Genomic DNA, 26,796 nt, shown 5'->3' with positions numbered 1-26,796 from the left:
TTTAAATAAACTGAGATAGGAATCTTCTAACACTTACGCTCTCTCATAACAGAAAGGTACATCTGTACCCTGAGAAAGGCAAAAATGTATTTCTAGGGTTTTCTGGAGAAACTTTCTTTCCCAAGCTTAGTTCAGCTTCTGCTTACCCCGAAGTGCTGTCTAGTCACACCTCCTGGGAGGAACTGGGACAGTGGTGAGAAGACAGAGAAATAGAAATAGAGACTTATTTTTAGGGTAACCAACCATCCCAGTTTTAGCAGCAAAGGGCCCACATCCTGAGATGGTCCTTCTTCTGAGGTGGTTGGTCTGGTCACCCTACTTTAGTGTCGGCCTCAGAGTGGAGCCTCCCCAACTGGCTGGCAAAGTGCCTGTGCTCCTGGGGTGTCCAAATCCCCTTGAGTTCCTCCAGGGGAGCAAGCACTGAGGTGCGTGTCGGTCCCCCTAGGGCAGGAGCCATTCTTCCTGGAGACCAGGAACACAGGGGTCAGGAGTGCTGCTGCCATGTAGAGCCCTTGGGGGGAGCTGGAATGTGGCCGTTTAGAAACCAGTCTCCCTTGAGATGCATGTGGGTGTCAGTGGGCACACACCTCATCCTGGCAGGCTCTGAGCCTTCTGTGGGCTCACGTCCTGGAGTGGTGGGGCTGAAGACAGGTTGCACGGTCCTCATGTTGTCCCCTAAGCACATGCTTCTGTGATCAGTCCTATTGATTTCTGTGCTCAGAGGATGACAGAAGAAATAAAATATCTCTGTTTCTGTTTGCTGTGACTAAATCGCCTGCTGTAGGACAGAGATGGAGAAAAAGTCATCTAAGCGTGTGATCATGTCCTAGCCATCCTTTCAGGGCATTTAGAAAGATTTTTTTTTTTTCCAGAAAAAGATTTTTCCCTTCTGGTTTAAAGCATCGTGAAAGAAAATGGCATCTCTGTAAACAGAAATCTGTATCGCACTTTTTATATAATGGAGCTCAGTGAAGATTTGTTGAATAGATGAACCAATTAAAAGAGCGAGGAGCAGACGACAGCTTGCGATCCAAATCCAACCGCCACCTGTTTTGGACAGCCCAGGAGCTAAGAATGGTTTTTACCATTTTAAAAGAGTTGGGCAAAAAATAAAAGAATATTTTGTGCCACTGAAAAATAATTTGAAATTCAAATTTCCAAGCCCATAAATAACGTTTTCTTGGAAACCAGCCACACCCATTCATTTTGGTAGGATCTAAGAAGGCCTGCTCCCTGTACCTGCAGCAGCGACCTGGGGCCCACAGGGAAGGAGATATTGACTATCTGATCTTGTCAGAAAAGGTTTGACCCCTGCTTTAGGAAACTTTAAGGTAACCAATCACCTTTTATTTGGTTAAGCCAAATTTAGATTAAAACCTAAGTGATATATGTATTGGATTTTACTCAGGATGGGGTTATGATTACTGCAAGATTCCCACATTCTTGATGATGGGGTGTCGTGTTTGAAATGGGTTGACATGGAAAGCACTATGCTTTTTAAGCAGGTACGTAAAACTCTCTTGCCATTATCTCAGCCTGGCCCCCTTCCACATCCCTAAAGTGGGCAAGGGAGAGCTGAGGTCATGGTTTGAGCCCTTTAGGGATGAACTGTGGCTTCTCATTTGATTAGCATTGGCTGTCACCCCCATTGTGTTCCTGAAGTGCCCATACTGGCTCTTCTGTGAGACTCACCTGTGGGTTCTTTGGTGGCAGAAGAGGAGGGCAGCGTCTTGGCACTAGCTTTCCTGCAAGACCTCTTGGGTACGGCACCAGGCAGACTGGCTATATTTTAAGACGTCCACTTGGCTTCATCCCTGACAGAAGGATGTGAACTCTCACAGCCTCATGGCCCTTCTCACAGCTCCTTGGTTCTCCCCAACTCTTTCTAGATGGAGAAGGAAAGAAGCGGCATTGCCTCAGACTACATTCTAAAGTCAATTGCCTCCTTTTAGAAAGTTCTGGCGAATCCCATTTGTTTGCAATTGACTTTAGAATGTAGTCTGAGCATCCTCAGTGACGGATGACAGGGACACAGTTTGATTCAGCAGTGATGCTTGACGTTGTCGAATCAGGTGACCTGGATCCCGAGTTCCGTGAGAAAAGCAACCTTGTCTGTGTTGACCTCTGCCATGTGCCCATAGCCAGGTCCGATGCCAGGCCTGCAGGAGGTGCCCACTAACGATGTGTTGAAAGCGAGTGGGCTCTAAAGAGCACTCTTTGCAAACGACGATTTAGATGGCTTTCTTCAAGCCCTCCTACAGCTATTCTGTGAGTTTCAATGTGAGATAAGTGAATCCATCCCTCAGGAAAATATACATTTTTTTTCACCAATTTATCATACGTTTTACAGCACTTACTTTAGATGCAGGCCACTGAGCTAGGCACCTGATCTACAGGGACAGGTGAGCCAAAGCCAAGCCTTCAGGGAGCTTACATCATGTCTATTCATTTGGGACCCCTCAAGACAGACAAGCCCCCACGTTGGCCACATGGGGGAATTGTCAGATTTAAAAGGATTTCGTGAGTGATAAAAACACATAGGCCCGGGGCTTCCCCGGTGGATCAGTGATAAAGAATCCACCTGCCAATGCTGGAGACATGGGTTGGATTCCTAGTCTGGGAAAATCCCACATGCCGCGGAGCAGCTAGGCCAGTGCGCCACAGCTACTGAGCCCACGAGCTGCTACTACTGAAGTCCTCAGTAGCTGAATGTCCTCCGCAACAGGAGAAGCCACCGCAATGAGAAGCCGAGCACCGCAACTGGAGAGTAGCCCCAGCTCGCCGAAACTAGAGAAAAGCCCACACAGCAATGAAGACCCAGCACAGCCAAAAAGAAATAAAATACATTAAAAAAAAAATTAAAACAAACAAACATATAGGCCTGGATGTACTGAGAGGGTGAACACATCATCCTAAAACTTGCTCCCTTTTAATCTCAGGGCAGTAAATGTACCTTTATAAAAGTAACAGGGTACTTTATTTTAATCAAACAAATCTAAGTATAGTGACAGTGCAATTCACAGAGGTGAAATGCAGCTGGTTGTGTAGTTATTGTAGCAGATACCTTCAAACTCATTAAACCAGAATTTTGAAATAGTGCATTTCTCACTAATGAAAAAGTTTATCCATTAGAAAATTTTCATGTGTCTTTCCACCAGTTTAGTCTTCTATCTGCCATATGTATACTCTACTAAAAATTCAGCTCTTGTCAAAGAGTCTCTTTTTTATTGGGCTTCTCAGCCGATACGTGTTTTAACGTCTGTATCTTACACAAGATGAATTCCCTTTCTGTTTGATAAAATATCTCATTTTCTTACCCAGTGAGGAAATTTGGGAAAACCCCCATCTTTTTAATAACACTGTAAAATTCTCTCTTTAAAAATTGGCATCCACTTACTTGCCTACATGGTTTGCTCTTATTTTGGTCTTTTTTTTTTTCCCATTGCCACTTTTGCTCATGGATCATTTTTTGTTTCTAGATATATTTGTGTTTCTTTATGGATTATTTTTCTTATCATTTGGCTGCCCTATTGTAGAATTTTTTTTTTCTTGAGAAAATGAAAGAGTTTCTGGGAGACCAATTACTGCTATAGTAACCACATTTGGGTTTTCTCATGTATCCTCAAAAAGAACTATAATTGCAGCAACTGAAATTAGATGAGTTCCGTTCATTTCATAGTTTTCTAAATTGTTAACTCTAACTCATACTTTCTAGTGGTGGAAGACTGAAATCCTTGAAGAATTCATGCCCTTTGCAAATTACCATATCTTTCCTCTTTAGAAGTATCCAAGGGTAATTTCCCTTGGCTTTCCACAATTAGACAAATTAACTTAAAACAGTCTCCAAAATTTTATTTTTAAAAAACTGTGGCATATACTTGCTCATTGACATTAGGAATCATGCTCCATTCCCCCAAGGCTAGCCAATCCAATTAGATTCATTTTTAAAATTTCTTTAATTAATTTACAGGGCTCACAATTATTGAGCATTAAGGGGATAGCAAATGTCATGTAGAATGCTGGTAGTGTATAAATACCTAAAACAGGATTCCTGCCCTCTCGGAGAAGACTACTAAGTAATTGCACTCTATTTAGTGGGAGGATCGTGTTGGGGTGTTGGGTGGGAATGTTCCATGGGGGTGAACAAGAATTCACAGAAATGTAGTGACGGTGGTAGAGGGTGGCTGTTGGTCCTGCCTGGATGGGCAGGTTTATACACAGAGAGGGAGTTGTAAAATGGATCTTCTGCTTGTCTCTGGGAACCCCAGACCCTCCTGGGAGACACTCACTTTTCAACCGGCAGAGGTGGAAATATCCATTGCCTAGATAAATGTCCTGAATCACAATCTCAACATTTGCTCCCACCCTCCCTCATCAGTGATACCCTGGTAGCTCAGCTGGTAAAGAATCAGCCTGCAATCCAAGAAACCCCAGTTCGATTCCTGGCTTGGGAAGATCTGCTGGAGAAGGGATAGGCTACCGACTCCAGTATTATTGGGCTTCCCTGGTGGCTCAGCTGGCAAAGAATCACTGAGTCAGATAGATCCCCTGGAGAAGGGCATGGCAACCCCCTCCGGTATTCTTGCCTGGAGAATCCCATGGACAGAGGAGCCTGATGGGCTACAGTCCAGGGGTCGCAAAGAGTCAGACACAACTGAAGCCACTTAGCATGCACAGGATGCACAGATGGGGAAATTGAGATACAGGGAAGTTAACAAATATCCTCAAGATCCCACAGCTAGTAAGCATTGAAGGGAAACCAAGTCTGGCTCCTAAGTGAATGCTCTTAACCCGCTCCTCATGTGTAGCTCTCACAACAGCTGTACGGGCACGTAGTGTTTATTGTACCCACATTACAAAGTGGAAACTGAGGCTTAGAGAGGTTGAAGCACTTGCTTAACCTGGACAATTGCTCAGGGCCTAGAAGGGGACATGCAGTGGGAGCAGTAGAAAGCTAGTACAAATGACTGGGCCCTGGTAGTTCAAAGGGACCAAGCCAGCTATCTAGTGTATTAGGTTCTTAGTGGACCCAGCACACAACAGACCTGAAAAGGGGCCCTAGAATCTGGATCTTAGTGCCCTCACCCCATCAACACCTCCACTCCAATTTTAGGTTAGACAAAATAGCCTGTCTCTTATCACAGATTAGCCCAATGCTTGTCTTGATTTTTGTAAGAAGAGCTCAGGAGTACCTGCTCGCTGTGGTCAGTGGGAGCTTGGCAAGCTTAATAAGAGTGAAATGAAGCATTTAGAAGGGGCCCATCTAACAATAATATCTGTGTTTTTGTCAGTCCCTCCTCATCAGATCATGTTCCAAGAGCGCTGTATCTGTGGAAGAATATATTCAGAAGGTCACTTTCCTAATTTCAACTTTGCTTAGATGCCTCTTGGTGCTGCGTAGTAAAATAACAAAGCAACGAACATCTACTGAGCATCTCACACATAAAACATGCATGATGGTGTATGACATAATAAAGCCTTCCTGGAGTAAAACCAGCAAGCGCTTTCAGTGAAAACACAAAGGAACAGCCCCTTGGTATGCTGAGGTTACAGATGGTGGTCTCACCTGATACACACTTACAGTGTACACATTTTCTGACAATTGCAAATTATAGTGCCTAGGAAGAAAGAAGTCTGGGATTCTAGAAGATGGAAAGTATGGGGAAACATTCTAATACGGATAAAGTAGAAAAGGGGATTTGAGTCCATAGTTCCTAAAGGTTATAATAGCAACTCATGTATGGAAAATCAATGTTGGAGATGGAAGAAGCAGAGAAAAATGTAAGCTTGGGCATGTTTACAGTGATCTCCTATGTTTGAGACTACTGAATGTCTTACCTTGTAAGAACAAGTACTTTACTTGCATTAAGAACAAAAATGGAAAAAGATAATTATTGGCCTTATGCCATGTTCTATTAATCCTTTAGAACTAACAATTTATAATTTCTTCCATGCCCTTTGTGTAAGTAGCTGAAAAGGAAAAAAATTATCTTGGTGAGCCTGTGGTCAGAACATGCTCAGGATCAAGCTCTAAACCTAATTCCCTAGATATTTTAGTAGAGGGTCTCAGGTGTTCAAGGCCAGATTCTGTTTTTACAGGCAACATTGTGGAGGTTGTGGTTGGCAGGAATCTCAGGCCGTACCCTCAGATGTGCATTGTTATTTATCTGGTATGTGTAATACTCTAAATTTTATTCCACATCCCTATCCTAGGGCATGGTCAATTCATCTCATTTGCTGTGGTGGGGAGTCTACATTTACAGGGAAGGAGGCGTTGGAAAGGTGAAGTGTGTATCCCATTTTTGGCCTCATCGTTGATCTCACTAGAATTCACTGAGACATCTCTGTGCCCATCTGGTCCACTTTTGATCACTCACCTAGGCAGGGAGCTACTCTGTGATCCCTTGTTCACCACTTTCAACCCTTCCAAATCCATGTCTCTGTCATCGTGGTTACACTTGCCCCTCCTGAGCCATAATGGGACACTGAATAATTCCAAGGGTAATTCCTTCTGTGATCTTGTCACCTTCCAGGTTCTTGCTAGGAAAGAAGACCTAGATCACTGTACTCTTTAATTTCACAAGGCTATGTGGTGGTTCCCAAGTGATTCTTCCCAGAGAATCAGCTTCTCAAAAGAGGGGAAGCACACCTGTCCTTTCCCAGGCGCCCACAAGTTGGTGCTCTTCTGCTTTCCCCAAAACACTCTCCATCTCTCCTAGCCTCTTGCTAGTGCCCATTCTGGAGAGGAAGGAGCTTCACTCTCATTTATAGAATGTCCTTCCTAGTCCTTAGCTCCTGAAATCTAGGTGTTTATCTAGGTATGTTGTCTTGTCCTGCAGTCATGATTGCATGTTGTCTGGCTGACCATAGAAAAAACAAAAGAGCAGACCATGCAGAGTAAAGAAATGGGCTTGGAGGTGAACATCAGTGAATATTTCAAAATATTGTCCTGCTATTCATTGAAAGCCGGATTTAGAAAAGGCAGAGGAACCAGAGATCGAATTGCCAACATCCGTTGGATCATCGAAAAAGCAAAAGAGTCCCAGAAAAGCATCTATTTCTGCTTCATTGACTATGCTAAAGCCTTTGATTGTGTGGATCACAACAAACTGTGGAAAAGTCTTAAAGAGATGGGAATACCACACCACCTTACCTGCCTGCTGAGAAACCTGTATGCAGGTCGTGAAGCAACAGTTAGAACGGGACATGGAAAAATGGACTGGTTGCAAATTGGGAAAGGAGTACATCAAGGGTGTATATTGTCACCCTGCTTTTTTAACTTATATGCAGACTATGTCATGCAAAATGCCAGGCTGGATAAAGCACAAGCTGGAATCAAAATTGCCAGGAGAAATATCAATAACCTCCAATATGCAGGTGACACCACCCTTACGGCAGAAAGAGAAGAGGAACTAAAGAGCCTCTTGATGAAAGTGAGAAAAGAGAGCGAAAAAGCTGGCTTAAAACTTACCATTCAAAAAACTTAGATCATGGCATCTGGCCCTATCACTTCATGGCAATTAGATGGGGAAACAATGTAAACAGTGAGAGACTTTATTTTCTTGGGCTCCAAAATCACTGCAGATGGTGAAATTAAAAGAAGCCATGAAATTAAAAGACGCTTGCTCCTTGGAAGAAAAACTATGACAAACCTAGACAGTATATTAAAAAGCAGAGACATTATTTTGCCAACAAAGATCTGTCTAGTCAAAGCTATGGTTTTTCCAGTAGTCGTGTATGGATGTGAGTTGGACCATAAACAAAGCTGAGCACCAAAGAATTGATGCTTTTGAACTGTGGTGTTGGGGAAGACTCTTGAGAGGCCCTTGGACTGCAAGATCAAACCAGTCAATCCTGAAGGAAATCAATCCTGAATATTCATTGGAAGGACTGATGTTGAAGCTGAAACTCCAATACTTTGGCCACCTGATTCGAAGAACTGACCGACTGGAAAATACCCCGATGCTGGGCAAGATTGAGGGCAGGAGGAGAAGGGGATGACAGAGGATGAGATGGTTGGATGGCATCACCGACTCAATGGACATGAGTTTGGGTAGACTCCGGGAGTAGGTGATGGACAGGGAGGCCTGGTGTGCTGCAGTCCATGGGGTCTCAAAGTCAGACACGACGGTGCAAATGAACTGAACTGAAAACTGAAGATCAGAAACCCCACTCCTCATAAATTTCCTTTTGCCTTTGTTCAGCTTACCACCAGCATCATCACTTAGAATTTTCCCTTGGAAGGCTTTGTCTCAAGGTCGAAGGAGGTGATGTACAGGGGAGCACTTTGTCACTTGCCACATGCTCTTCTCTGTATGTCAGATGCCGTCATTGCTGCTTCTGGGGGATTGGAGCACAAACCCAGAAGTCAACCAAAACCAGAGGGGACCCTGGGTAGAAGTCTCATCTTTCAGGTTTAACATCTCTTGGAGGAGCAATTGAAAAGCCCTAAACCTGAGAGTTTTCAAAGGCAGCTAGGGCTCATGCTGCAGGTGCTAGAACCCAGACGTGATTGGCGTTGAACTTGACTTGGGGGACCACACAGGCTGGCAGTGGTGGGATGAGGTATGCAGTGTATTCCGGCTGGAACAAGAGTGTTTTGTCAAATGGGGGGATGGGGTATGGAAAGATGCAGGGGTATTTGGTGTGTGCCCTCCTGAGGTTGAGAGTAGGTTACGAATGACCTAATCCAGGGGTCAGCAAATTTTTTCTGCAAAGGACCAGACAGTAGATATTTTAGGCTTTGCAGGCCATGGTCTCTGCCACAGCTTGACTCTGCCATCTAGCACGTAAACAACCATAATTAATATGTAAACAAACAGACATGGCTGTGTTCCAATAAAACCTTATTTACACAAACAAGAGTGCCGACCGATTTAGCCTGTAGGCTTGAGAGGCCTCACCCCTCAAAATGTGGGGATAGAGAGCCATAGGCATTCCATCCAAGATCATGTTTCATTGCACAGCTCTGTCTTTGAATGCAAGGACATTTAACAATTGACCTCATTCACTAAATCCTGGTGGTGCTCCCCACATCACTGGGAACGCCCCCACCCCATTGAGGACCACTGGAGATGATTATCATGAAATGTTTCCAGGGTAAGCTTCCTGTGGTCAATAGAGAATGCATCATACCTTTTCTGCAAGAGGATGGAAATTCCAAATTCCTGCAGATGATTGGTTCCAGTGGGTGGAACGTTCCAAGATGGCACCATATCTAGGAGATGGTTGACAAGAGAGGAAGGAGGTAATGGGACAAGTCCTGTCCCTGTTCCCAAGCAACAGAGCAGGAAGTAGGGAGCAGGGAGGTAGCAATTATCAACATCCACCCTCTCCCTGCTGAGAACCCAGCTGGTGTGGTAGCAGAGACCCCCAAGTTCATAAACAGAATGGTAAGAGAGTGGATTTTAGTTATAAATAGGATCTATAAAAATGTACTGACATAAATCTGAGGCAGAAAAGGATTCTTTGAACAAGTAAGATACAGAGTGATTTTGTACTCCCCTGACACTCTTTGCTACCTTTTTTTTCATGGAAACAGAAGCTGTTGAAAGAGGCACTTGTTCGGAAATATCTTTTTAAAAAAGCGAAAGGAAAGCAGCCACCGTTTATTAAGCCTTTTTCTGGGCCACATACACAAATTCTGGCACACTTCTGTGATTGCACTCATTTATAGTTAAGGGCTTCTCAGGTGGCTCAGTGGTAAAGAATCAGCCTGCCAATGCAGTATACGCAGGAGACATGGGTTCAATCTCTGGGTCGGGAAGATCCCCTGGAGGGGAAAATGACAACCACTCCAGCATTCTTGCTGGACAATTCCTTGGACAGAGGAGCCTGGTGGGCTGCAATTCATGGGGTCCCAGAGTCAGACACAACTGAACGACAGAGCGCGCGCACACACATGGTTCAGGAAACAGGATGAGGCAAGTGCTAACTAAATGCAAGGCTCTGAACTCAACTGAAAAGTTCTATGACTTGGTCAAGGTCAGTTGAGCAAAACTTGATGAAGCCAGGAAATCAGCCCAGTGTCCCCTTGGCGTGCATCTTCTCTGACTCCCTGCTGCCACTCGGTGCCTGAGGGACCCTTAGTTATTGAGCAAGCCAGTCTGTGGTGGATGTGTGGATTCAGCCACCAGAGCATCTTTCCTGAATGTTTAGAGCTGATTATCATCCCCAGGACCCTTGCATGACCCAGCCAAGGGGGGGACTCTTCCAAGACATAACTGAGAATGTGTTACCCACCAGCCAACTAGTCAGGAGTTCAGAGTAAAGGTGCATTATTTAGTAATACAAAGAAATGGCATGTTCTTACCACCAGTGTAAACTGCCTAGTCTTTTTTTAAATGTTGGATGATATGCAGAAGCAAGAAAAACAGGGACTTTCTTTAGTGCCATTTTGTCCACTCTGAAATACTTTTCAATTCCACATACATACATATGAGCTCATGTCTCGCAAATTGGCCTTAATTTCAACACTTTGCTTATTAGTATTCTGTATGTTTTAAATCAGTCTTTATTAAGTGTGCCAAATTTATATACCACCATGTAGTAGACATTAAAAAGCAGTCAATAAGCCATTTTAAAACAACTGAGGAGATAAAATATAGACATTATCTCCATGGGATATATATAGTTAGACAAAAAAAGGACCCACAAAGTGTAGATCTTGCCATTTAGACAGAAGCAATTGTAATATGTTATGATTCCAAATAGGATTTAACGTTTATTTCAACATCTGCAGTTTTTTGTATTCTGAGAATTTCCAGCCTAAACAACCAAGGTGAAATTTGTTACCAATTCTAGGTCAAATAATAAAACACCTTGAAAACAAAAGACTTGTTATTTTTCCCCCATGTGAGAACTTATCATTGTTAAATATCCTTCTTTCCCTTTTAGCTTCTTGCTGCTGTTCTATTTATATTTTTATGCACAAAATAGTCTACATCTCTGTGTCTAATAAAATGGGATTGCTTTGTGGGCTGACATTCTTGCATTTTTACAAGAAGCATGTCAGAGCTGAGTTTTCATCACAGGCTCCGAGCACCCTACCCTAGGGTGTTTTCATTTATATTTAATGTTAAATCAAGGATATTAGAAGTGGAACAGGCTGTTCTTCATTGAACCCGATCAACAGCGTCAGCTCACTCTGAATTCAGGAAATAACATTTGGAATGTTCTTTCTGATAGAGCACTTTGGGGTATTCGGGTAACTTAGAGCTTGGTAATTTTAAAACTGAATAGCTAAACACAATAACAAAAGAAACCTCTTTCGGGATTTATAATAAAAATTACCACGTTTGGAGAAAGCTTCCAAAAGTGCAAAGATTTAAAAAAAAAATACACCACACATTTCTCACCCTTTAATTTCCTGTGTGTATTATGTTTCTTAAACACTATGAGGTACCAGTTTCCATTATTTGACAAAGTAATAAAATATGTGGGAGGCCCTTAAAAGTAGCCTTCCCCTGTAATTTGTTTTCTTTCCCTGTGAAGTCCCTCTCTTTGAGCTCTCAAATATACAGTATATATCTCCAAAGTAGCATAGCTGTGATTAATAGGAGCCTTTCAAGCCAAGCTGAAATGAAATTCAATCTGGCTTAAACAAAAAAGGGAATCTGCTGGCTGGTGGAACTCAAAAGGATGTGGCACAGGGAATCCTTGGCCCTCCATCTCTTAGCTCCACCACTTCCTGTCCTGGCTTCTTTCTCGAGAGAGGTCTATCCCAGTAGCAGTAAGACTACTTACTCAGTCATGTCCGACAACATGCCACCTGATGAACTGCAGCACGCCAGGCCTTCCTGTCCATCACCAACTCCCGGAGTTTCCCCAAACCCATGTCCATTGAGTCGGTGATGCTGTCCAACCATCTCATCCTCTGTCGCCCCCTTCTCCTCCTGCCCTCAATCTTTCCCAGCATCAGGGTCTTTTCCAATGAGTCAGCTCTTCGCATCAGGTGGCCGAAGTATTGGAGTTTCAGCTTCAACATCAGTCTTTCCAATGAAAATTCAGGACTGATTTCCTTTATAATTGACTGGTTTGATCTCCTTGCAGTCCGAGGGACTCTCAAGAGTCTTCTCCAACACCACAGTTCAAAAGCATCAATTCTTCAGTGCTTATTCTTCTTTACGTTCCAACTCTCACATCAATACATGACTACTGGAAAAACCATAGCTCTGACTATACGGACTTTTGTTGGCAAAGTGATGTCTCTCCTTTTACGCTGTCTAGGTTCGTCATAGCTTTTCTTCCAAAGGGCGTCTTTTAATTTCATGGCTGCAGTCACCATCCACAGTGATTTTGGATCCCAAGAAAATCGAATCTGTCACTGTTCCGGTTTTTCCCCATCTATTTGGCATGAAGTGATGTGATTGGATGCCATGATCTCCATTTTTTTAATGTTGATTTTTAAGCCAGCTTTTTCACTCTCCTCTTTCATCCTCATCAAGAGGTTTTTTAGGTCCTCTTTGCTTTCTGCCCATTGAGTAGTATCATCTGTATATCTGAGACTGTTGATATTTCTCCCGGCAATCTTGATTCCAGCTTGTAACCCATTCAGCCCAGCATTTCGCTTGATGTACTTTGTAGGGTGACAACATACAGCCTTGACATACTCCTTTCCCAATTTACAACCAGTCTGTTGTTCCATGTCCAGTTCTAACTGTTGCTTCTTGACCTGCATACAGGTTTCTCAGGAGACAGGTAAAGTGGTCTGGTATTCCTGTCTGTTTAAGAATTTTCCATAGTTTGTTGTGATCCACACAATCAAAGGCTTTAGCATAGTCAATGAAGCAGAAGCAGATGTTTTTCTGGGACTCTTTTGCTTTTTCGGTGATCCAACGGATGTTGGCAATTTGATCTCTTGTTCCTCTGCCTTTTCTAAATCCAGCTTGTGAATCTGGAAGTTCTTGGTGGATGTATTGTTGAAGTGTAGCTTGAAGGACTTGGAGTATTACCTTGCTAGCATGTGAAATGAGTGCAATTGTACAGTAGTTTAAACATTCTTTCAGTTCAGTTCAGTTTAGTCGCTCAGTTGTTTCCAACTCTTTGTGATCCCATGGACTGCAGCACACCAGGCTTCCCTGTCCATCACCAACTCCCAGAGCCTGCTCAAACTTATGTCCATCAAGTCGGTGACGCCATCCAACCATCTCGTCCTCTGTTGTCCCCTTGTCTTCCTACCTTCAATGTTTCCCAGCATCAGGGTCTTTTGCCCTTCTTTGGGATTAGAATGAAAACTGACCTTTTCGAATCCTATGGCCACTGCTGAGTTTTCAGACTTTGCTGGCATATTGATTGCAACACTTGTTAAATCATCTTTTAGAATTAACGCCATCTTTTTGAATTTTAAATAGCTCAGCTAGCCTCGCATTCCACTATCCTAAAAAGCCAAGTGGATGAAAGACCATCGCTGCCTACTAAATCCACCCATGCTTCCCAGACAGGACTTTCATTGGCCAAGTATGTTGGCACACCACTCCTAAACAAGTCATAATCACCCAGGGAGTGGACTATGCTCTGGCTGGGTGGTAGGGGGAGGGGGACCAGTTTCAGGTCATGTGATGCAAATGGGATCAGCCCCACCTGGATTATCAGTATCTAAGAGTGGGGAGGTTGGTTCTGTAAAGGAAAAACTGCCACTGTAAGTAGTCACTCATGGCTGCAGGTTGTTTTGGACACATTTATTACTTTATTATTATTTTATGAAAAAGTTCAAACAAAATCCTAACTGTAGAGAACAGCATAGTCAATGAGTGTTCCCATCACCCAGGCTCAGTTGCCATCGACCCATGGCCAATCACCCACACCCAAGACGCTTCCCTGCCCTTGGGTGACACTGAAGCAAACCCCAGACATGGCATCATTTCATCTGTAATAATTCAATATGTATCTCTAAGGAATAGCATTCTTTATAAAAAATAAAATTCACAATAGCGTTATCACACCTTACAAATTAACAGTCTTTTCTGAATCAGATATTCAGTCAGTAGTCATATATCTTCCTTGGTTTCATAAAGTAATTTCTTATTGCAGTATATTTGTGTGTGTGTGTTTTTTAACTCAACTATTTATTTATTTATTTACGTATTTTTACTTTTATTTTTTAACACCAAAAACATTTTGTATCGCGGTATAGCTGATTAAGAATGTTGTGATAGTTTCAGGTAAACAGTGAAGGGACTCAGCCATACATATACATGTATCCATTCTCCCCCACACCTTTATTACAGTATATTTGAATCAAGATCCATATAAAGTCGATATACTATGATTTGCTGGTATGTCTTTTAAGACTCTTTTCATCTGTAGTTTTCCCTCGCATCTCTTTTTCTTTAGTTGTCTTTAAATATGATTTATGTATATTTTAAGAAATGAGTTATTTACCCTGTAGAGATTTCCAGGGCCTGAATTTTGCTGACTGTGTCCCTGAGTGTCATGTCACATGTTCTACCCTCCTGTTTCCTGTAAGATTCTCATCTGATCTCTTATGGAGGATGCTCTGTATTTTCATCCTCTTAACGTCCATAATATCTTTCTGTGATGTAAGCAACCGTTAATAATCTTTATCAAGGGCTAACAATTCATGAATGATTACAAAAAGCTGATACTCTAATTCCATCATTTCTTCTTCAGTTATAAGCTGAATAACTCTATAAAGTATTTGGTTACCCTGAGGAATAGTTCATATGAAAGGAAGAGCAGTCACTTGCTTCCATCCCTTTATTTACCACTTTTCAAAACCAGTTTTAAAAATAATTAGTTGTTTCGTCAGCATTCCCGAAAACCACGTTTGTTTTTATGTGTCTTTCTGAATGCATGGATTTAATTATATTTGACTATTTAAATCCATTGATATTTTTATTCTTTTTGAAGCTCAGTTTGTCTCCTCTTTGGTAAGTGAGAGCCTATGACAGAGAGCTATTGAATCCTCTTGACAAGACCCTAATAGTCTCTGTTCGTGGCTTGACTCTGATAAGGCAAGATACTCAAGATCCCGCTTGTTTGTCTGTTGCTCCACATCTGAAATCAGTCATTTCTCCAAGGAGCCATGACTCCTTCTAGTTGGAAATTGTATTTAGTAAGCTGAGTGCTAGTGTGCTCATTGATAAGAACAGAAGGAAGACATTTGTGAACTTTTTCGAGATAAAATACATCATGAGCTCATACCAGTATGATATGTCTGATTCAAATTCAGGACCAAAAGCTCTTATGTAACCTCATCTGTCTTAAATCTTTGTCTCCTTTTTCTCAAACTCTGAGTCCCAATTCTCATCATAATTTCTCCACTTTATCCCACTCTACACACACACCAGCCTCAGAATAACAGCACTAGTGTAAATAACCTGATTACTGAACACATTGTAAGATATTTTTATTGCAGTTCTATTTGTCTTTATGGCATACCCCACAAGGATGTTCAAAATACTGTTTTAAAATCACTTGAGATTTTTCCTCTCTGTGTCATTCTGCCTCTAACTGGATTCGCAAATACAATTATTTCATTTTACTTACAATTGTTAGGGATGGCTCTTTTGTTTGATTTTGTTTTAAAATTATGTATAACTATAACCATGCCACCCACTGGTTTCACAGATACTTTATTAAATTTTACAATCAATTTTTAGGGACTTTCTTTAACTTTTCTTTCTAATTATGTATATTTTCATGATTCCTAAGTCAAATATACAAAATGTATATTCAAAGAAGTAGGTGTAAATTCTATCTCTGTCCCGCCTCGTTGTTTCCTTCCACTTATTTAACACTTTTTTAAAAATTTCATTTTATGGTTCATTCTTGCATTGTTTAATATGAGCATATAGTGTAATCTATCTCCATTCTTAGAAATGATAGTAAACAAAACATACTTTTATTCACTTTGCTTTTTCACTTAACTCTATTTCCTACCAATCACTGTATCTTATCATCATGTTTTTACATACACACTCACACAAGTAGTAATTAGGAAGATGTATATTTTTGTTCTAATGGTTGCCATTAGACTAATGCCTTTGTGTGATAGCCTTGTCTACCCCCACCCCCACACTTAACTTACCTTTAAAATTTTCTGGCTACTGTCTCCTGCTTTCTTATTATGAAAATTATTTGAAATTAGCTAAGTAACCTCTTCTTTGCCATTTTGCTCGCTCCCTGGATATATGACTTGAAGTAATACCTTTATGCTCATTTATTGTTGTTGTTTAGTTGCCAAGTCATGTCCAACTCTTTGGGACCCCATGGCCTGCGGCCTACCAGGCCCCTCTGTCCATGGGATTTCCCAGGCAAGAATACTGGAGTGCATTGCCATTTCCTCCTCCAGGGCATCTTCGTGACCCAGGGATCAAACCCACATCTCCTGCATTGGTAGCTGGGTTGTTTACCACCGAGTCACTAGGAAAGCCACTTTATACTCATAATTCATGTTAATGCCTCTAAGGCCAGAAGCTACCTACATCTGTTCTTCATATACTTTCTAATTTCTCCCCCATTTGTTGTGAATCAGTGTGCTACATCCACTTTGTCAGAATGGAGCCAACGTGGATGCTTCCTGGCCCTCTTACAGCATCAGAGTGGCAATTATACAGGGAATTACGTGCTTGTGCCTGACTGCTCTGCCTTGATGGCTGTCAACTCTGGTGATGAGGGATGCCTGCATCTTGTTCCCTCTGGGTGCTCATCTCCCACTTCTTGTGAGGACCTGTAGGCATTCTGGGGTATCTTATCAGAGCTCCTTTTTTCCCCTTCCCTCCATTAGGCTCCCCGGAGAAGGCAATGGCACCCCACTCCAGTACTCTTGCCTGGAAAATCCCATGGACGAAGGAAGGAGCCTGGTAGGCTGCAATCCATGGGGTCTCTAAGAGTCAGACACAACTGAGTGACTTCACTTCCACTTTTCACTTTCACGCATTGGAGAAGGAAATGGGAACCCATTCCAGTGTTCTTGCCTGGAAACTCCCATGAACAGAGGAGCCTGGTGGGCTGCAGTCCATGGGGTCGCTAAGCGTCGGGCATGACTGAGCGACTTCACTTTCACTTTTCACTTTCATGCATTGGGGAAGGAAATGGCAACCCATGCCAGTGTTCTTGCCTGGAGAATCCCAGGGACAGCGGAGCCTGGTGGGCTGCTGTGTATGGGGTCGCACAGAGTCAGACACGACAGAAGCGACTTAGCAGCGCCAGCAGCCATTAGGCTCCCAAACAGATGCCTTGGTGGTTTATCTCCACCAGCTCCTAGTTGGTGCTCATAAAGATATATCCTCACCTTGTTTTGCTGGGGATGTCCCTAGGTTTTGGACTTTGCCATCCTCATTACTTTCTCTCTTATTTATGGGAGAACTCAAGGATATTCAATATTTATTTTACCCACTTGACAGTCAGCCTCCAATGGCTACAAATTTTATCAACAAGTTTTAATTGTAGAAAAGTATTTATAAACATTCAGTATTTTTTATGGTCATATAATACTTTCAAATGCGAGTAATTGTTGAGCAGACCTAGCACACAAATATAAACAAATAGTGATTCTCCCAGGCTAAAGTGTAATCCTGTGTTTTTTTTTTTTTTAATAAAGAGGAAATAATCTTATATTGTGGAAAAATACAACATAGATGCTCTGTTGACAACTAAGTGGCTTATATTTTTCTCAGAAGTGAATACCAGACCACTTTTTATGGTACATTTGTTATTTGCTCTATGAGATTCAAAGGTTGAGAATGTAACACTTGTGGACATCAAAGCCTAGATTTAAAAAAAGAAATGACTTCCTGCAAAAGTATCTGTAAAGTAACATGGGAAATATTTGATCCACAGAAGGTATTGCCTCTGTCGGTATTATTTTCATGCTATATGAATCTTCCATGATTAATATGTGAATAGAGGGTTCCTTTCACCTTCACAGAATGCTGCATTAACAGAAAAAGTTTTCTTTATGCTCTACGTGAGGCTCTAGAGGCTCAAGAAATGGCGTATTTTCTCAGAGCCTGTAATTAGCAGATCCCAGAGTCGAACATGGATGCCACGGGAACCTGACCACACAGAAATCGTGTAGCATTGTTTTAAACACAAGAAGGAATTCGAATCATGACCATTGGGGAAGAAAACTTACACTTCATTTGCTTAAAGGACAGTGAGGAGACGAGGCAGCAGGAGAAGTTATTACAAGGCTTGTATAGTTTCAACATTACAATTCAATAGATCTCGTTTTTTTTTCTTCTAAGTTTTATAAGCTGTAATTCAGAGAGGCACCAGGGTGGTATCTGCCCACCTCTGGATTGAAAAAGAAACACAGAATCAAGGCTATTTTAGGCACCTGTCAGGCTCTAATTACCTCTTTGCTCAGAGAAATCTTTATGTAAGCCTAATGCAGATTGGCATTTCTTTGGTTTAAAAGAACATTTCCAGTCATTCTTTTAAAAGAATGATCCTTATTAATGATGGTTATTTCAATATGTTTTGATAGAGAGAAAATGTTCCCAGCATGACCCTGACATAGGAGATTTTAGTTTCAACCTGGTCTGTTTCTTATTTACTTGCAAGCTCCAAATACTTTGAGCTTTCTTTTCCCACTCTTTATTGTCCAGAAATTGTTGAATGGCATTTAGTTAAACTTTTCAAGTAAGCTGGACTTGTCTGTATATACCTTCCACAAGAAGTTTACCCAAAATTAAGACATGGGCTCGAAATGACAATTATAGAATGAATACCAGTTTTTCTTCATTGAGCACTTGTTCAGCGTCTTGGGTTGGGCTCAGAGAAGCTTACCCTGAGATGAAGATTCATGTGCAAATGACCTAATGGAAAGAGTTCCCAGTAAAAATAAATTAGGAAATGTCGAAGAAAAGGAAGCCAAACAAAGATGGCAAGTCCCGGATGGATAAGTTTGGTTCATTCCACAGGAAGTTCTGGATATCTCCCAGGTCACACCTAATAGTTTTCCCATCAGAGGTCAAAAGAAGGAATGTTTGTATTCCTCCTCCATCACAGGACCTTCCCTGGTAGGGACTGCCCCCTGGGCAATATAAATTTCCAGGTACTTTTAGCTCACTGCGTTCCCTCCATGCTCTCTGGCAGTGGTAGACTCAGTAGCATAAGGATATTTCTTCAACAAAGAGTCAAGTCCAGGTGCTGAATGAGAGGAATGAAAGCCCTTGGGATCAACGTGTGTGCTCTGTATACTGATCACCTCGGTGCTTTCACTGTCCTTCTTGCGTTTGATTTATCTCTGCTGCTTCTATCAACACATCCTAGACTGTCCAAGGACATCTTAAGCAGACAAAGGTACATAAGAAGTCCAAGTTCTGTTGTGTTCTCTAGAAACCCATCAAATCCAATATCAGAGACCACCTGTACCTAATCCAGCATTTGTTTCTAACCTAACATTCCAGTTCAATGACAATTATCTCAAAAAAAAAAAGACTTGAGAGTGAATTGATTGAATAACTATAAAGTTTTCTTCTATAAAAAGAAAACTATACTTTTTTCATCTTTAACTCAGATTATGAATATGCAGCTAACATAGCTTGAATGTTCTGACTGGATTGATAGACCACCAACCACCAGAATGTTGTTTGAAGAAAAAAAATGCGTGGAAATCATCCAGTCCCTAAAAAGCTGTACACAGGAGAGAACCAAACGCAAGGGAGATGTCTGGGCCTCGGCACTTACCTGGGTGCTTCACATATTCAATCAACACAGCAATCTGCTAGGGCAAGTATTGTTGCTACCATTTTAGAGGTGAGAAAATTAAGACTCAACAAGATGAAATATATTTACTCAGGAAATGTTTATTAGGCACCTGCTGTGTGCTAGGCAGGGCAATAGGTGCTTGTTACAGAGTAACAACGTGGTCCATTCCCTCCTTAAGCACGTGGTCTAGTGAGGAAGGTGGAGATTAAGAGGTGAAGCAAGAAAACGCGTAGATAATGACAAATCGTGTTACGCAACAACAAATTATGTTACATGACATGAAGGAAAAGAACAGGGCCCTGTAGGGGAGAATGACGAGAATGTGACATTTTTTGCTGTGACTGAGAGGATGGGAAAAGTCAATCAGGCAAAGAAAGAGTTTGGAGGGCTTGGAGAAGAGAAACGAGCATTGTGGCTGTCCTTGGCCTGCAGCGGGGAAAGGGGTGTGAAAAGATGAGAGAGGGAGACAGGAGCGGGTGATGGAGGATCTTCTAAAGTAGGAGTTGGCAAATTGTGGCCCATGGGCCAAATATACCCTGTTGTCTGTTTCTTGTTTTCTTTGTTTGTTTTTAATTTTTTTAATCGAAATATAGTTGATTTACCATGTTGTGTTAGTTTCTGGTGTACAACAAAGTGATTCAGTTATTCATATGTACTCTTTTTCAGATTCTTCTCCTTTATAGGTTATTGCAGAATATTGAGTAAAGTTCCCTGTGCTCTATAGTGTACCTTGTTGATTATCTATTTTGTGTATAGTAGTGTGTGTATGTTAATCCCAAACTCCTAATTTATCACTTCCCCTCCTTTCCCCTTTGGGGAAAGAAGTTTATTTCTATGTCTGTGAGTCTGTTTCATGAATAAGTTCATTTGTATCATTTTTTAAATTCCCCATATAAGTGATATCATATGGTATTTGTCTTTCTCTTTCTGACTTATCTGTAAGTAAGTAAATGTATCTGGCCCCTTGCCTGTTTTTGTAAATGAGGTTTTATTGGGACATAGCCACAGTTGTGTATCTACATATTGTCTATGGCTACTTCTGTACAACAACTGCAAAGGAGTGTAGTAACAAGAGATGATCTGTTCCACAAAGCCTAAACTGTTGGCTGTCTGACCCTTTCCAAAAAAGATATGCTGACCCCTTGATATATTCCTTGAATAGAATTCCAGATTCTACTGTAGGAAAAAGAGGGAACTTTTGAGAGGCTTCAAACAGTAGAGTAAAATCATCCAACTTGCATTGTAAACTATCACCCTGGCTGTTTGCTTTATGGAGAATGGAATAAGGAGACAAGAATGGAAACAGAGAAGCCATTAGACGTTCTTGAAGAGTCCAGCTGAGAAGTAACATCTGACTAGCACAGATCATCCTGAGAGTAGAGCAAAGTTTGTCATAGAGGAATAATCAGTAGGACTCAGTGGTGTATTTGATGAGGAGATTGATGGATAGTGAGGAATGGATGGTAAGTTGCAAAAATTTCAAGCTTGAACTCCAGGTAGATGATGGTGCCACTCAATGAGATGAGCCAACTGGAGTTGACAGAAATAATTTCAGTCAGTAAATAAGTTTATGTTGCTCAGAATTCTCTGTTAGTAAGCTATGGACTCTGCACTGGAGACCATGGCATCATGCTGTTACCATAAGCAATATGGCCTACCATAGGAATCATCACATGGGTTTAACTCTCAATTGAGGTAGTGCCTTTCACACAAAACCACCAACAATAAACCTTTCACACCAATATCTGGGGCAATTGTGTAATTGGGACACAGGGAAATGGTCAAAGTTACCTGGTTTAGAAAGATAACGCCTGTAATTGTGTAGCCTTGTTCTTTATATTTGACAAAGTTCATATATCATTTATATTATGCATAAAATGAGCTAATTTTGAGCTTTATCTTACTAAAAAAAAAAAACTATCTCAGGCACTGATTAAAATCTTTCAGACGTAAGTGAAATGTTTAACTACATACACTATGCAGAGAGCATTGTTGAGATGTACAGTATAGGATTCAAAATAGTTGCAGGGCGCTTGCTGTCATCATAGTATTTATTTTGCCCCCAGTATCCCCGCAGGACCCACTCCCCAACATTTCTCAGGTCATGATTCACAATCAGGAGATTCTAGTACTGTGCTTAGCCATAGACTGGATGGCAGTAGCTCTGAGGTCCCCAAGCTTGAACAAGACCTCCTACAACTGACTCATCTTGTCATCTAGGTAGCAGAGAGGGCAACAAGAGGCCTCTCTTGGTGGCCTTGCTACTCCACTCTAGCCGAGGGGAATTTCAAGCCCCAGCCACTCCCACCCACGTCTCCTCAAGCTGCAGACCCAGCCCAGGTTAGAATCTGGCACTTGGAAGGTGAAGGATGACCCAGATAGTCACATTTCAAATTGAAGGTCAGAGTACCATTCCTGCTTAATCATTTTCTGGGATCTACTCGGTGGACTTTTATTTCCCTTTCTTTAATTGAACAGCAGTCCATCTATGTGAAGAAACTACACGTGAATAAGAGCAAGGCATGTAAATTATTAACTATGCAAATTGACTCCTTCTGCTGTTCTGTTTTTCAGAATTTTCCTAACAGTTCTACAGGGCATATGTTTAAAGACATATTTATATGATACATTACCTGATTTTCAAAGAAGCCGTTAAGGTCTCCTTTGGGCAAAGAAAATGCATTTTTTTAAAAGAACTCCTAATGTGTGTTTGTATAATCGTGTCCTGTGGTTTTTTTAATGTTGCTACTGTTCATCAAATATGAAAAATTAGACTTGATAATATTATCAAAATAATTTTCACATAGCATTAGTCTCCTACCTACTTTATATTTCCTGCTAATCACTGACCAGTGTTTCTAACATATTACAATCCATTCAGGCCTTGTTATATTTTGTTTCATACTGTTTTCCTATACATAGTAGTTTTGTATTAGACATCAAGTAATTTTGAAGACTCACTCTTTAACTCAGTTTCTGCCTTTTATCTTCTCACCACTTTATGGGACATTTTTCTGTTTTGCAGATTAATGAAACTCAAGAAAAGCATAATTAGTGTGAAACACAAAAAATTGTTCAGATTTTTAAAAGATTGTTGCATATGTTTTTCATTTGCATTCTTTTTAATTAACTCTGGTTCTGGAATGAGATTAAGCTTCCATATGGTGGTAAGAATAGAAAATATAGGATGATTAAAAATGGAGATCACCAGCCTATACCCTCTCTGTTCTACATAGCCTTGAAAGTAAAAAGAAGAAATAACAATGATACTGCCAAAACTCTGATCTGTTACTATTTTGGGACATGTAGTAGAGAGAAATGACCTTAGGTTCTATAGCAAGGAAGCTATTCCACTACTTCTATTTGCTTGTTTTTTCTTGTTCTTAACCCCAATGGATACCTGCTTTTGAAAAGTGATCTTTTTATGATTCTTCATGTAGCAATTGGAGAGGTTTTGTGAGTGAAATACATTCTTTCTTCGTATAGTCAGTCCAAGTACAGCCTATAAACCTATTAATACAAAGCAGAAACGTCTCAGAATTCATTGGCAAGGTTAGTACGGTCCAAGTTCACGTTCAAAGCAGTATTTCCCAATAGACAGGAAAACAGGATTTCTCTATGCCTTGTCATGGAGAAATTATAACCATTGATTACAGTAAATCGTTTTCATAGGTTGAGGCTAAATTCAAACATGGAAGGCATACTCCAAAAATTTAATAGAAATCCCACAACCTCTTTCCATCAGTGAAAATATGATCGTCATCCACTGACAATTTGTCAACTCTCAGAGGATTAGAACATTGCTAGATTTCATAAGATTTGGGGTGTAGTTTTCAGGTAGCTTGAGCTATGTACCTATTCTTCCTTAACCAGATTTTTCCTCCTGGTAAGAGGGTGTATTTTGTCCTGTAGTTGTTTACAGGCTGATGCTGGATGTGCCATCATTGAATTATTTTAGGTGCTCAGTCGTGTCCGACTTATTTGCGACCCCATGGACTGTAGCCCACCAGGCTCCTCTGTCCATGGGATTTCCCAGGCAAGAATACTGGAGAATATTGGTGGCCATTTCCTTCTCCTGGGATCTTCCCAACCCAGGGATCAAACCCTGCATTGGCAGCCATATTCTTTACCACTGAAACACCACGGGAAGCCCTCATCTTTGAATTACAGCTTCTTTAGTGGCATCATCTCTATTCCCTACCCAGGTTATTAATAACATTTCTCTGTTTTACAATTTCCCCCTTCCCTAACACACATGTAAAAGTTATCAACTGAGACAAGAGTTCACAGCCCTTACCATTGCCTTCTTCTTTTTTTATCTTTCCTTGGTTGACTTTTTTAAAAAATTTGAAATATAGTTGATTTACAATGCTGTGTTAGTTTCAGGTATAAAACAAAGTGATTCAGTTATACACACGTGTGTGTACTTAGTCGCTCAGTCGTGTCCAACTCTTTGCAACCCCATGGACTGTATGTAGCCTGCCAGGCTCCTCTGTCCGTGGGGATTCTCTGGGCAAGAATATGTTTTTCAGATTCTTTTCCCTTATAGGTTATTACAAGATATTGAATATATTTAATAGTTCCCTGCACTATACATAAGGTCTTTGTTGTTTGTCTATTTTACATATTGTACTGTGTGTCTGCTAATCCCAAACACCTAATTAACTACCCCCTGCCCTGCTTTCACCTTTGGTAACCATAAGTTTGTTTTCTATGTCTATAAATCTATTATTGTTTTGTAATGAAGTTCATTTGTATCATTTTTTTTAGACTCCACATGTAAGTGATATCACATGATATTTGTCTTTCTCTGACTTGTTTCGCTTAGTATGATAATCTCTAGGTCCATCCATGCTGCTGCAGATATTATTTCATTCATTTTTATGGCTGAGTAGTATTCCATAGTATGTACGTACCATATCTTTCTCCCTTTCTCTGTCAATGGACATTTAGGTTGTTTCCATGTCTTGGCTATTGTGAATAGTGCTGCTATGAACATTGGGTCCATGTATCTTTTTAAATTAGAGGTTTCTGTGGATGTGTGCCCAGGAGTGGGATTGTAGGATCATATGACAACTCTATTTTCAGTTCTTTAAGAAATCTCTGTACTGTTCTCCATAGTACCATTTGCCTGATTACTGATATTCAAGAACAAGTTCAGTCACATTAGAGCTCTTCATAGTTCCAGTTCTGACCCACGTGAATTAGAAGGTAGTGCCTATGATCACTAACTGCTAGGAATACCCAAGAGCTCCAGCTACTTCTGGCACCAGAACAACCTCATTTGTAGTTTCCATTTCATTAATTCCATCTGTGCCTTTTATCTTTTCATTCGTAGACACCATCTAGAAGGTGAGGCCTCTGAACACAGGTTTCCTCCAAATCATGTTTGTATCTCCCTTCCTCTTCATCCCCATTTTTACATACTCCATTTAAGCCATGTGGGCTGCCATCTATGGGGTCGCACAGAGTCGGACATGACTGAAGCAACTTAGCAGCAGCAGCAGCAGCCACCTTCTCTAAGGTATGACCATGGCTTCATCACCGAGTCATCTTCTCCCTAACAACCTTTATATTTGCCTGCACTGTTGGCTCAGGCAACTTTTCAAAATAAAACTGATTTTACCAGTCCCAGTTTAAAGCACCCACCTCAGGGTCACAGCCATCTGAGGTCAAGTGCACATGGCTTACATAGATTGAAGACCTTCTGTGATCGGGCCCACACTCCTGGTCAACCTCTTTCCCTATCTGTTCTCTGCTATGGTTTTACACCAACCTTTCTACAGCCCCCAAGTGGATCATTTTCCTTCCTACATTATTTCCTTTGGACTTATTTCCACAGCTCCAAAATTCCTTCATTTCCCTACCCACCTGGTAAACTCCTCCTCCATCCCTGGAGACCAGTTGAAGCATCTCCTACTTTGCAAATGCTTCCTCAAGTGTAACTTTCTTCACATAAACCCTGAGAAGTGTTGACCCTTCCCCCTTCATACCACCATGTTCCCATGTATGCTTCTACATGACACCTTCATTGCAGTGATGCTAATTCTTCAGTCTAGACTGTGGGCTTCTTGAGGACAAGGAGCCTGTTATGTTCTTCATTTCCCTATTGTGTAGCAGGTTTGAATGAAAAGAAAAGTGAATGAATTTATGAATGAGTGAGATCCCAATTTGGCTGTTTGGTTTTCAAAACCTTTATTCTGTCTGGGCTCCTTCTGAAAAAAATGAACGGGTTTCGTAAATTCCTGTAGTAGCAACAGGCATTTTAGAGCTTTCTTTGCTGTAAGACACCCACTAAACACAAATTGTACTCATATATTTAAATTTTCACCTGTAACTCCACTTCATTTCCTGTGCACAGAATGCTTTCTGCCGGCTGTTAGCATTTGATGCTACCCTCTCCCTCTATAATGACTCTGCTACTCTAGAGTGGTTCTCTCCAGGATTCCTTGCATCAACAGGGTCTTGCACTCAGCTCTGCCAGCCATGCTTTCTACCTTCTCTCTTCCTCAAGAACCATCACCCCAACCTTGTGTGCTAGTTATACTTAGAAATACACTCTTCCCTAAACAGACCCAAAGCATTCCTACTTGCAGAACTGTTGGGTCCTTCGGTGCACCTGTGAACCCCTTTCCTTGTCAGGCTCCTACCCATCCATAGAGACCCAGCTCCAAAGCTGCCTTCCCTGAGGCTCTCTGTCAACTGGCCTCCCATCTCCCACAAGTTAGAGTTGCTCTTTCCCCATTCTGCATTTCTCTGCTTTACAGCTGTCCATCCCTGCCCTGCTAGTGAAGTGATCCAATTGCTTAGCCTTTCTGCTCCACATTTTAGTCAATTACCAAATGGAGGAAATGATACTTACCTGTCACTGGCATTATGGAGATTAAAAGACACAATATGGAAACATGCTTTGCAGCCTGTCAAGATGAACATAGCATGTATCCTTCCTGGGAAGCTCGGAGGAGCCAACAGAGAAAGACAAAACTTGGGCATGTGGACACTCTGATTACTGATAATGACTTAACCAAGGAAAGAGGGAAGGAACATTGACACAGGCAGTCTGAGTTAGATTCCTGACTTGACCTCGAATGAGCTGTGTGGTCTTAGACAAGATAC

General features: G+C 41.4%; 1 protein-coding gene across 1 annotated transcript in view; it reads left to right on the top strand.

Moving 5' to 3' along the window:
- Window positions 1–26,796, top strand: part of FRMPD4 (FERM and PDZ domain containing 4) — a 765,281-nt gene that overhangs the window by 676,783 nt on the left and 61,702 nt on the right. The window lies entirely within an intron of this gene.

The sequence above is a fragment of the Giraffa tippelskirchi genome, chromosome X (assembly GCF_054371585.1).
Source record: "Giraffa tippelskirchi isolate mGirTip1 chromosome X, T2T-mGirTip1v1.2.pri, whole genome shotgun sequence".
Lineage (NCBI taxonomy): Eukaryota > Metazoa > Chordata > Mammalia > Artiodactyla > Giraffidae > Giraffa > Giraffa tippelskirchi.
This window is presented reverse-complemented; position numbering and strand designations above follow the sequence as displayed.